The sequence below is a fragment of the Drosophila sulfurigaster genome, chromosome 3, assembly GCF_023558435.1.
Source record: "Drosophila sulfurigaster albostrigata strain 15112-1811.04 chromosome 3, ASM2355843v2, whole genome shotgun sequence".
Classification (NCBI taxonomy): domain Eukaryota; kingdom Metazoa; phylum Arthropoda; class Insecta; order Diptera; family Drosophilidae; genus Drosophila; species Drosophila sulfurigaster.
In genome coordinates this window covers 26,077,967-26,091,801 of record NC_084883.1, presented here as the reverse complement: position 1 = coordinate 26,091,801, position 13,835 = coordinate 26,077,967, and positions in this window count along the sequence as shown.

Genomic DNA, 13,835 nt, shown 5'->3' with positions numbered 1-13,835 from the left:
TTTCCGGGGGCTGTCAGAAATGTCATGGTTATTTTATGCAGCTGCAATGGCGCAGTAAATTCAAATTAATGTCCGCAATCATAATAAAATCGACGGCTGAACTGCATTGATGTCGTTGGCCTTTTTGATTAACTTTAACCCAGCTAAGGCGAATGCATTTACTCCATAGTATATATGCCATATGATATATATACTGGGAGGGAGAGATGCGTATTTGCTTGTGACACTTAAGCACATGTGACCCAAGCTGCTTTATGCTTAATTGAGTATTATCCTTGTTGCACACAGCAGCAGCAGCAGCAGCATCGGTGGAATATTTGTCGCACGGAATGGACGGGGGAAGGATGCATCCCAAGTCATGTCTACAAACAGAAGCAGCCTCTGTTTGCTTAATAGCATGGTCAGTAAATTTAATTAACTTCCCTTAAGGATACATGCAACATATAATAAAGGCACTGCACAGTCAACACAGAATAACACAAAATACAAAAAGTACAACAAAAAAAAGAAAGAAAAAAAGAACAAGTAGCCATGAGAAAAGAAGCAACCAAGTTCAGTTGACTGTCCCTGCTTCTGCTTCTGCTTGTGCTTCTGTTTCTGTTTCAGTTTGAGCTCCAGCTACAGCTCCAGCTCGTTTCTCTGGCTGTCGCGTCCATCTTTGGCTTCAAGTTGCACTGGGATTACACACATGTAGTACGACGTCGACGTCGCATGGACAGAACTTGACTGGCTGACTGGATGGCTGACTGGATGTCTGCTCTGACTGGCTGGATGGTTGACTGGATGGTAGGGCTCGTCTTGTCGTTGTCCTTTGAGATGTTGTGCAAACAAGCAGCTTAATGTCAGTCGACACAAGACAAACACAAACACATACACACACACATACACATGCACAAACAGCACAGAAATTAACTTCTTTTTGATGAGCATATGTTCCGCAGACAACAAAACCGTTGCCCAAAGAGCCGACTTGCCGCTGCCATCGTCATCGTCATCGTCGTCGCCGTCGCCATCGCCGTTGTCTCGACAGACAACCGCAGTCAGTTGACTGCAGATATCAATGCCTTCAAATTATAGTCCTTTTCTATTGCCTGGTAACAGCTTGCAGCTTGCTTGCGGCTTGTGGCGAAAACGTTACGTTGAAGCCGCATTTCGATCTGCTCTTTATTCACCGATTCAACGATTCACCATTCACCATTTCACTATTCGCTGTGCATTTTTTTGGCATTCGCTTTTAACCCCGCGTTTCATAATTCATGACATGCCCACTTTGCATGTGCCCTTAAAACACGTAGCCAGTTGCCGTTGCCATTGCTGCAGCCATAGCCGTAGCCGTAGCTCAGTTGCAGTCCCTGACCCTGTGGCATTGTCTTGTCTGGCCACGTATGTGCCATAACAAATGATGCACTCGACAGGCAGCAGATCCCTGGATCTTGTATGCACTTGCCTGCCTGCCTGCCAGCCAGCCACCCAGCCTGCCTGCATGACGGCCTGCCAACCTTGCCAGCCCGATACCATTTAAACGGCCAACAAAAGGTTACACTTTCGGGGCTTAAACTCACCCAGAGAAAACACTCACTTAATGATTGTAGCAGAGGGGTTTAAAGTGTGTTGTGCACTTTGCTCAGTCGAATTATATTTCGACTATAATCGCATTCAGCTTGATTTGCTGCTAATAACACAAAATTTGTAATTAGTAATAATATTCATGTAGTCTGTGTTGGCAATTAACAAAGCGTTAATCCTATTTGTACAACAATAGATGCATATCTTTTGTGTAAGACGCATAATATGTACATCAAATAAAATAGTATCCTTGTCCGGCAGTCGTGTGCTGTGTTCGGTTACTTAAGATAGCACTTTAGCAGAGGCAATTAATTATGATAGCGATGGAACGTGCCACAGCTGGATGGCTCGACTGTTGCCACTCGTAGTGGATGCTATTCCATCCCTGATGCATGCAATCAAAGTCAAGCGTGCACGACTCTTCGAATAGATCATTTCGCGAGGACACATGCAGTTGCCACATACGATTTGAGCGGAAAAAGTAGAATTAATACGCCAGTTAACGTTGCGGTTAGCGGCCATTCACGCTCTCGCTGTCGCATTGCCTACGGCTCCATTGGGTATTCGAGGGCGTGTTTGCTGCGTTGGCTGCCTGAGAACTGAGAGCAGTTGTTGGTTGTTGGCAGTTGGCAGCTGCATTTAACACTCGACGAGTCTTTTCTGCTTTACTACTACAGACTGTCAGACACACACACACAGAGAGGAGAAGCAGCTAATGTGTGCTAGCGTAAAGTTTAAGTTGACTGCCAGTAAAAGCCATTTAAAATTACGTGCTTGGATTTCTGTCCGCCGCCATGGCGGTCGTGGCCATTCTAGGTGCTGTTATTGAGCGCTCGTGTACGTGGCCAACTAGATGAAGAAGAAACCCGACCCGAGCAGCAGCAGCAGAAGCAGCAGCAACAGCAACCAAAACCAAAGAAGTTGCAGTCAGCCGCCCAGGTTTGTCATTTTGGCACTCTTGGCTACAATTTCTCCGCCGGCAAATAGTGTGAGTACCACTACGCGTATACGTTATATATACATACATACATATATCGAATATCTGTGTGCGAACCAATATTGCTGAGACCAAAGCAGGCAGCAGCAACCTGACAACGTTGCACATAATTTTCACATAAACGAAAGCCTAATATAAAAATTCTATCAAATCGTGACCAGCAAGCGCAAAGCGTTTATCAAAATATTGCAACAAAACTGTTTGAAGAACTTAAGGCATTACTCAGCGTTCGATAGACTTTTCAACATTGCAAATACATCAAATATATTAATAAGAAAGAAAAACCAAAAAAGTTAAAGTAGACATCGTGTTAAATTATGAAAAATTTTGTAATCACCCCGCAGCTAAGAATATTGTACATATATTCTAATCTTTATAATAATTTAAAAACTTTACATTTTGAATGCCTTAAATTTTAGTTGAAAAAATATATTAAATATATTTTAATGATTAAAAATTTTGACGTAAAAATATGTTTAAAATATTATGTATATTTTATATTTGTATACAAATTTCAAAGCTCCACGCTTACAATACTTAAAAATCTACTTGTTAAAATATATTGACATTAATATATTATTATTAAAACATATTATTCAAAAACTTTTCATTTACTATTCTTGAAGTTCTTGCTATAAAAATATGCAAAATTTAAAATGTAAATAATAAAAAAAATTTATTTTGAATATTTCAAAAACTAAACATTTTCAATTCATAAAATTTTAAATATAAAAATATACTAAATATATTTTAGTATCTTAAAAACTTCAAGTATTGTATTCTTCAAATACACAACTGCATTTATTACATAAAACAATATTAAATGTATCTAAATAAATCAACAAATTTCCCTCTTCTTAAACCGTTATAGAAGTGGGCACTATTTGTTTATATTCTTTTCATTGAAAAACTTTGAAAGCATGATCCAGCTATACCAAAAGGAAAGATATCTTTCATAAAAATATCTATATTGCCAGATTACTTCGCAGAAGTAGCCAAAAACTTAATAGCAAACTCTTAAAGGTTGCTCCAGTTGTAAAAGCCAACCGTCGACTGTCCAATAAATAAATCAGCTGCAAAAATGTTGCGCCAGCATCGACATTTTAAGTGTTTGCCCATTGACTTTTGATTACTTCTGGCCTTTGGACTCTGCTGGGAATAAGGATTCGAAGCGTTTGCTATTTGCAACAGCAGCAGAAAAAAAAGTGGAAAGAAATTTAATGAGCTGGCAGTCAACAAAAATATATCCACGCTTTGCCTTCCCTCTTTCTTGTTCCTTGTTTATATACGGGTATTGCTTGGTTTGCTTTTGTCCTTTTTTGGTTTGGCTTTTTTGGATAACTTTTTGCGCAGCCCCCCAAAAACTATTTTCACCAAAAATTTGTCAAATTAAATTGCATATACTCGCAATACGGCGGTGGATGCCGCTTGCTGCTTGCTGCTTGCCTCATACTACTTGCTTCTTGCCGCTGGCTGCGTTGCTGTTGTTTTGGACCAGACATCACAATGTCAGGCCGCAACTTTCCTTCTTTGGATTGAATTAAAAAGTTGACGGGCGCGCGTCCAACAAATGCCGCAAATTAATGTGCATAGCTGTTGTTGGCAATAGCGTTGGCGATGGCGACGGCGATGGCGACGGCGTTGGCTTTTAATTAAAATTGTTTACTAAATATGCTTGAATTTGTGTGCGGTTCAAAAGCAGCCCGAAAAAAGGGGGTGGGTGAGAGAGAGAGACAGATTGTGTGTTTGTAAGAAGAGGTTTTCACTTCACGAATCAGGTCAATGCACAATTCAATTTGAAGGAATACTTGCGACGTCGACGCAGTCGACAACTATAACTATAAAATCTGCTTTGTTACCAGTGTGACAAATGTTAATTATGACATTGCCCCCTCTCCCGCTCTCCCATCGCCCATTTTCCATCCCTGTGTTTTGATGCATTTAATAAGGGGTTCCACAACTCCAGACTGGCAAAGGCAAAATGCATTACTTACAATGATTATGATGTTACAGTTGCTTTCGCTGCTTCTTTGGCTGTTGTTGTTTTTATTGTTGTCTCTACTTTCTGCTGCCGCGCTACATAATTCAGCACGACATGAACTGACAATAAAATTTAGTGCTGAGCGCGCATAATAAAGCCGGCCATCGCAGGAAGCAGATTCACAGCCTCCATGCTTCTCTCCATCTCCATCTTCAACTTTAGCTTGGCTACAATTTGATGCCTTGCCAGCTGGCCATAAGCAAAGGGCTAAAAAACTAAAAACAAAGTCATGCGGCCGGCAGTAATGAAAAGCGTGCCGAGCACCGAGAAGTGGAGAGAAGTGAAGAAGATGCTGTTATTGCTGTTGCTGTTGCTTTTGCTGCTGCTGCCTTGGCTGTAAAACTGTAAGTTGGCATTAAGTTGCAAGCATAATGAAATTATTTCTCTGGCTCTGGCGACGCATCGCTGCCACTTTTGTTGCTGCCACTGTCGTCGTCGCTCTTAGCTGCTACTTTGCTTTGCTCGCTAGCTCGCTCAGCTCTGGTTCTGGCTGTGCTCTGGCTAAGAAGCGCGTCGGCACATAAATACTTCATGCTTAATTGTCCTTTTGGGTGCAATTTCAAACGCTGCCACGCACAAACAGCAGCAACAGTAGCAACAGTGGCAACAGCTAAAGAAGCACTGCTCTTAACAATGGCCATGGTTACGATGACAGCTTTAGCCCAAAGCTTTAAAAGTTGGATGTTGGAAGTTGAAAGTTGGTCGCCACCTGACTGACTTTCATCTAAGCACTTTAAGAATTCATCACAAAGTGCAAACAGCAAATTAGCAATATTTAAATTATAATCAAAATCAAATAAATAACTTTATAGCTGCTATCCGTGTCTAGACAGCTTATAATCTTGCTCAGACTTCTTCTTGACTATTTGCACGGATATATACTCAGATGTACATAGATACATAACTAAAAGGTGGATGCATGAACTGCCACTCGGTCATTAGCGGCAACATTTTGCAAGCTTCAACTTTGTCTATCTCTCTCTTTCTCTCTTTCTGTTATTTCAATTCTGATGCCGCTTATTTCCGGACATAGCGAAAGTTTCTTGAGACGCAAAACTTTGCTTAGCAATACATTTGCACAGGGTATTATAGCAATGATATTAGCTATGAAATGCAGTAGCTTAACTAATTTGCATACACATTATTTGATTATCATTTAACTATTAACCAATCACTGAACTGATAAGTGCTTAAAATTTGAATTTGCCGTTTTAATTGAAGTCTTAATAATGTGTGTTCATAAACTCACATTATTTCTACGAGGATATTTTATCTTCGTCATCGTAGAGTATTTTGCATGCTTCATGCTTCTTCTCTTTGGCGCATTTCGTGTTTTTCATTTTAACTGCTCTTTGTCATCGTCATTTTATTGCTTGCTTAATTATGAAGTCACTTTACATTGACCTGCTGCTGCTTTGGGCCGCGCTCCATGAAACTGAAAATGATGCAAAATAAATAGCAATAAGTTCGCGCCAAGCCGCTTAAAAGTTAACAGACTAACAACTTGCAACAAACTTTAACTTTGTCATAACCTCTTTTTGTTAGAAGCTTTGCAATTTCATCTTTTTTTTTGCGCGCGTAAAGAACTTTTGCAGTTGCACTAAGGGCATTTTCGCTTTTAAATGGTTAATTAACAAATGTAGTAGGGCAGCGCTCTTTTAGCCCATAAACTGTGTAATTATTTGCTATTAAATTGGTTTTAAGGCTGGGCAAAATCCCTTGGACTACAAATCATTTGCAGCACTGTTTTAGCAGTAATTAAAAAATATTTCACGCACAATGTGACAGCTGTCTATGCACCTTTTTCTGGACCGCAAAAAGGTGCGAGACATTCCAATAAGTTTCGAAGCATAAAAACATGCGAAAATGGCCCATTAACTGTTTAACAACAACAGCAACAGCATCACTTGACTGTCAACTTTGGGGCCTGGGCGACAGCTGCGAGTTCTTCACCTGGCAACGACAACGGGTGATAAAGCCAGATGTTGTTATGGCTGTGGACAACGCCGACGTTTAGCTTACAGTTAGCTAAAACCAAGTCAAACGACACTTCCGTCTCAGTCCAGAGATAGACACAAGCTCTCTGTGTGTGGCCTCTGACACCAGCTACGACTATGACTACAACTCTGGCTACGACGATTTAGATTTAGGTGTACATTTTGTCGCCGTCCATACACTGAGAACCACACTTCCGGATCAGACGGACTGGCACATCCGTCAATGCTTCGCCTGCTCGTTGAGGAGGAGAAGGAGGAGGCGTAGCAAAAGTTTCTCTAGACTCGCCTCGAACAATTTTTGCATTCGTGTGTTTACACTTCGTTTAGTCGGGCAATAAAAAAAACAAAGTGCCTAAGCTTTTTAAATGTTCCAAGTCAAACATTTGCCTTGGCTCATAAGCAATGTTTCCGCGTCGTCTTTGTCCAATTACTGCATATAAGTTTTTGTTGGTTCACACCGAGTGGGAGGCGACGGAGCTTAGAGACGAAGTTGGAGTTAGAAGAGCCATCAAATGCTTGGTCAGATGATGCGACCAGAGTCCAGCCACAACGTTCACGTTAGTCAACTTGCTAACATTAATGAATAAATCAACATGAACATCGTTACCAATGCACAGATACAGCACAAAAATTCAAGTGAATCTAAAGTGGGAAGCCCAGCCACGTCCTGGCGGCACTAATGAAGTCCCAGTCTGTGCGCACGTGCGTCATCATTATCATCATTGCCATTTGGGAAAGAGTGAGCAAGATAGATAGACAGAGAGAGAGTGAGTTGGAAAGAGCGCACTAGGATTGCTTTCGCTTTGGACAAATCAATTATGTGGCATGCCATACACAAGAACAGCACAGACTCATTTAAGGCAGCCACTTCACAGCTCAGCTCAGCACAGCTCTCTCTTCCGCTCTCCTGCTTCTCCGCTCTCTCTCTCTCTCTCTATCTCTCTTAATTATGCGCCAATGTTGCCATTGCAGTTGCCATGACAATCAAAAGTTATTTAATGCCCAACGAGCAAATCGCACATGCATACCAAAAACTTTGAAGACTCAAAAAAAAAAAAAAATGCAGAGAGAGAAAACACATAAACAATTTACAGCAAACAGTTGAAAAGTTATAAGCATGCTAACACCTGTTCACACTCTGGCCACACACGCACACACATAGGGGCACACACAGTTTGGCAAATGTTGTGGCATTTTACCTGATTTGTTTTACACTCGACATATAATTTTGACATTCAACGAATTTTGGCTGCAAAAGTTTCTAACATATTTTAACATTGTCACAGAATTATGCTGCGTCAGGCACTCAGCTAAGCTTCTGTTTTTAGAAGGTTGTTAATGTCACGCATTCATTTCATCTAGTGTTGAATAAAATAAGTATTTTAATTCTCAATATTTTAATTATTATTATGTGAATATTAACTGGATGAATCTAGAATAAAAACATAGCAAAACAAGTAAGAAATCTACAGTCGAGTGCTAAGATATACTGAAGGCTATATTTCGTCTCGTCTGTTGACCTGATAAAGAATATATTTACTTTATAGGGTCGACGATGCTTTCTTTTGCCTGTTACATACATTTCGTGTCGTCACCAAGTTATAATACCCTTCTACGCTATGGATAGCAGGTATAAGCATTTCTCCTTCATTTAACCACTTTTTTCCTTAACAGCTTAAATTTGTTGTTTCACTTAGAACATTCGCCTAAGATGAGCAAACTATCATCTTGTCTCAGTGTTTGTTAATTATGATTGCTATTACACCAAAACTATCAAATTCAGTACATTTTGAAAAATTAACTTAATGTAACTGAGAATAAAAGGATTTTACAATTTTCTAACTCCTTTCAGCTTAACAATCCAGATTTTTCGACCCACTTGATATTAATATATTGAAACATTTGCATAAGATGAACAGAGCTGTCCCCTAATCCCATTGATTGTTGATAATAATTGCGATTGACACCACTAAACGCGTTTGGAACTGATGTGGGACAAGCTTCGGTCTTGTGACTGATGTCGAGAGCAATTGGTATTTGCCGGCATTTTATTAAGAACAACCGCAGCCGATTGTTAGCAAAAGTTCTCAGTTTAACAAATCTGTTTTTCAGGTTTTTGTTTAAATTTGCTGCAAACGAGCGATTGCAAGCCAAGGACCCAAGGACAAACAGCACAAGTCCAACTTGAGCTCTTAAGTGGACTTTGAGGTAAATTGTCGCATCAATTCTGTGTGTGTGTGCCTAGATGTGTGCGTGAGTGTGTGTGTTCCTGTATGCTTTCCTTATTCCTTGGTGTATTGATATTTCACAAGAAATCAACACACAACACACAAGTAGTCAAGCACACACACACACGCAAGCAATTTCAAATCCTACTCCTCTAACTTTGTCACCATTTGCAACGGAAATGAAAAATCAAATCGAAGAAAGGCACAGGAAATGTAGCTCTTCGTATTGTCACTTGACTTGTTTGTGTGTTTGTTTGTATGTGTGTTGAGTGTGCATGTTTGAGTTCTCTTCTCTTTCTACAGCTCTCTTCTCCTTTCGTCTGTGACTTTTCTGTTTAAATTTTTCACCAATGTCTAGAACGTCCAGAGTGCTCTCCACACTCGACTATTTATCTCTCTTCTCGAGTCCATGTGTGTGTGTGTGTGTGCTTACCTCCTCAGGTCCATAATAAACATGAAATCGTTTTGTTGTATTTTTGTTTTCTTTTCTTTTTCTACATTGTAAGCATGCCAGTAAAATTCGAATTTAAAATCATAGAAATTTCTTAAAATACTTTTCCGCAATTTAAAGCAAAAGCTTTTCACATTTTTTCGCAGACTAATCAGAGAGCCAAGTATCATTTTCAGCATATCGGATTGAATGTCAAAAGATGAGAGTATTGTAAATGTAATGTGTATCACAATACAAAACTTAATACGGACTTAAACTTGCTATTTGTCTACACTTGAGACGGCTTTATCTGCTTGGCCATAAGCCTAAATAAATACAAATATTTTGACTCCGAAATAAAAATCCAATCGCAGACAGACAAAATATTAAGCGGCAATAAAAATAGCAAAATCTTGCAAAAATTGTCAATTGATTTCAGTTTGCAGTTCAGTTCAATTTCGATGGCGTTGAAGTTTCTCCACGCCTTCCACCATCACCCCAAAACAATTCGCAATAGAATATCGTACAAATCCCGTGCTCTGTCAGAGGCAACTAATTAAATGATGAATGCATTCGACAGCAGCTCAGGGAGTTGTTGTCAATGATTAGTTGGCTGCTAGTCGACAAGCTCGTACCTTTGTAACTACTCGAACTATGACTACGACTACGAATGTGCACATCGAAGCAGCTGCAACATTTCCCACAGGTCTGATTGAACAATAAATGATTTAATTAATAAATAAATAAGTGAGTGCGTGCGTGTGTGTTGCAGCAGCAGCGGCAGAAGCAGCAGCAATCGAGTAATTGCAGATGCAGCATGCATTGCACAAGTGTGACAAACAATTAATTATTGAGAATCGATTGTGTTCTACTCGCAACTCGGGTTTCAGTTTACTAATGCGGTCAACATGGCGTATGCGTGTTTGAGACACTTTGCTGACGATTATACTTTGACATTTGCCATTTGTCACTCGATGTGTCGTTTAACCATTTGAGTTTAGATGCCGCACAGCAAATTTAATAGGCAAACGAATCCACGTGGTAAACAAAATGTGAACACAGTTTAAACATTCAATTGACTGCGATAGAAATTAATTGGGAAATAAAAATATAAATCTGAATAGCACTTGCAATTGCGGGTAAATCAAATAAATTCAGTGCAATTTGTTCGCCATTGTGCGACTAAAAATGTTCAGCTACAGCTAAATATCATATTTATTGCGGTTCAGCTACAGTTCTAACTCAAACTGCGACTGCGATTGCGATTGCGAATGTGAAAGCCACAAAACTATTTTAGATTTTAAAGTAAAGGCAACCGCAAACTAGTTTGCCGTCGAATCAGCTCAACGTGGCTGGCTGCAAATATGACGACGGATATGCCAGCTGCTTGAATCTTCGATGTGTGGCAGCTATATACTATATTCAGTTAAGAGGAAGTGAGGGAGATGGAGGAGCTGCGAGGCAACCGCAGCACACAGAAACTTCTACAATCGAAAATGATAGCTTTAGGGGCCCAAGAAAATGTTGGCATCAAGTTGCAGCTGCTTCCAGCTCGCAGCTCACATCTCACAGCTCCCAAACATCCACCCAGCATAGCCAGCAGAGCCAATTGGAAATTGTTTCATTTTGTTCGCGTCGTCGTGTCGTCTAAGCTGAACCCAATTTCAGTGAATATTCATTTGGACCCCTTTTGTCGCAAACTGCAAACTCGAATACGAATTCGTATAGCATACCTTGAGGCGCTCCATTAAAATGCAATTAGTAGCGATTTAAATATTGATGACGACACACACACACACACACACAACTGATATTTATATTGAGACACTGATACTCGGGGTTTTGCAAGTTTCAAGCGACTGCCTGGCGGCATTTTGTCAATACATTGCAGAAAGTTTGTTTTTTAAATACTTAATGATTACATATACTACATACATACATACATACGTATATAACTGGGCAAAGACAATCGAAGGGAAAGCACATTTATAATTCAGCGGCTCTTTGATTCTGTAAATCAATAAAAAACGCACACATAAAACGAATCACACTTAAACGGTTCAATCAAACGTGAAATTTGTTCATTTGCGCCAGCCAAGTGCATAAGCATATGCATGATTGACTGCGTCGCTCTCCTTGTGTGAGTGTGTTTGTGTGTCAGTATGTGTGTGTGCGAGTGTGTGTGTGTGTGTGTGGGTGTCTGTTGATGTGACCACGACAGACGTCGTCATGTTAAAAGGTATTTCAAATTAAATTGAAATATAAATACAAATGCAATGGGCGCATAAACAACGCAATCAGGCGCAAAATTTGCGCGTAGAACAGAGAACAGAAAACAGAAGAGAATTGCAAGCGATAAAAGCTGCTGGTGCTGCTGCTGCAGCTTCGAGGAAGTATACTACTATTCATTCATTCATATTAGACCTCGTCAGCTCAAAATGTGTAGACATCTAGAGCTTCAGACAAAGAGCAGCCAACCAGCGAACCACACAAGCCTTAAGGTGAGCAGACTTTCGCCAGGATTCCGCATTCGGCAAATTGCAAATGCAAAACCAAACAGCGTATGTTCAGATAGAGAGAGACTTGAAAAGGGGGAAAAGCATCGTTTGGCACAAATGGAATTGACTTGCTGCCGTGAAAGGAACAATTCATCAGGAGCTATGAATATATTTATAAGACAACTCGCAATTGGCAGTCGCCGTGTTTTACAACTAACTAAAACTACGGGAACTCAAATGAAATCGGTAAATATTGGCTTTAAGTTGCGTTGAAAATACGCTTAAAGGATAATATTTAATGCAGCTGAAATCATTGCAAAAATCACTCTTTAATTTAGTCAACAAATATATCTTAAATGTGATTTAATTGCACTTTTGAAAAAGCCAAAGAAATATGAAACATCAAATGTTATTCAAACATTCAAATATCTGGGCAGCTAATGCTTATTTATTTGTGATTATAAGACAGTTAAAGAGACGCTTAAAGATTAATATTCAATGCAGTTACATCGCGGCTTTTTCGTTCTTTTCATTTAATCAGTAAAAATATGACAAATGTGATTTAACAATGTTTAAATCACAATTTTTCAATAAACGAAACATAAGAATGAAATGTTTATTTTAAATAACAGACTATTTGGTAAATGAATAATGGAAATGATGCAGCAATATTTCAAAGCAAGCTCATCGTGTTTGTCACACGAAGAAAGAAAACGAAAACTTTGAACTAAAGAAGATTCTTGTTGTGATTAGGTAACACACCACTCAATAAGTTCCCGGCCTGAGGGGGAAAAACACATTTTTTTCTAAAAATTTACTTTTATTCATCAATTTAGTTTCCATCTAAGGCTATACAGTCAGTCCAGCGCTTCTCCAACCTTTCGATGACATTTTTGTAGAAGGATGAACTTTTACCCTCAAAATAGCCCTCAGTTATAACATAAGAAGTTGCCAGTAGTCAAACGAAAGCAGTTGCTGCAATACTAAGAGACGTAATCGTTAAACGGAAGACGATGCTAGTTGTGGCTAAGTATAACAGAGGAAGTTCTGTACTTCTAAGCTTAAGCACTTACACTATTTTAGGCGAGTGCAAGCGAGTACGCGATAGTCAATTGCCAAGCGCTGGCTGATCGTGTCTATCACACAGTAAAAGCATTGCAGTAGATGTTGCTAGGGTTGAAAAAATCAAGCGTGAAATAGAAAAGGATGCTGTTTGTGGGTATATATAATGGAAGAAGTAGCTATTAGTCAAGTGGAAGCAGTTGCTAGTTTGTTAAACAGATAAGGATGCTAGTTGCGTTGATGTATAACAGAATGAGTTGCTATTAAGCTCAAACAGTCGCAAATGTTTAGGCGAGTGCAAGCGAGTGCGCGATTGTCGTATGCCAAACAAATGTTTGATGATCGTTTCTATCACAGATTTGCGTAAATATTCATCTGCATGTGCAAAAGCAAGGATCAATTCTCAAGAACAAAAACTACATGTTTGTATGGTACTCAAATGAACTGTAATTTATTGTGAAAAATTCCTTTATATACGTATACATATGTATATGTATTTTTGTAGTTTAGGTTTGTAAGAGAATTAACGAACTATAATATACGTCAGATCACTGAAAATTAGCATTGAAACTTCATGTTTTCATTACTCCAAGGCTTTTTTTTTAATCTTTGATTTGTGAATATGTTTTATGTGGCCTTTAAACTAAGCGTCAGCATTAAAAAAAAGATAAGCCAGACAATCGCTCTGACTCAATGAAGAACATCAGACGGAGGCTGCACTCATCAGTAGATTCCAATGAGTAGAGAAAGAGTCTCTGTGACATCAATATATCATCTTCAATATAATGTTTTTAAGATGCAACTTCTTAGAGTATTTTTGCACTGCAGTGCTTTAACTCTGCATTTTTTTCTTCTTCTGGTCTTACGTCTTTATTTTAAATTTCGAATCCACTTCGCCTTTTTTGTTTCCATTATCAAGAATTATAGTTGACATTGTCAGTTCTTTCGGTACGAATATAGATTCAATTTTCACCTTCACCTTCTCTCCGGCTATGCATTTTTAATCTGAACCCACA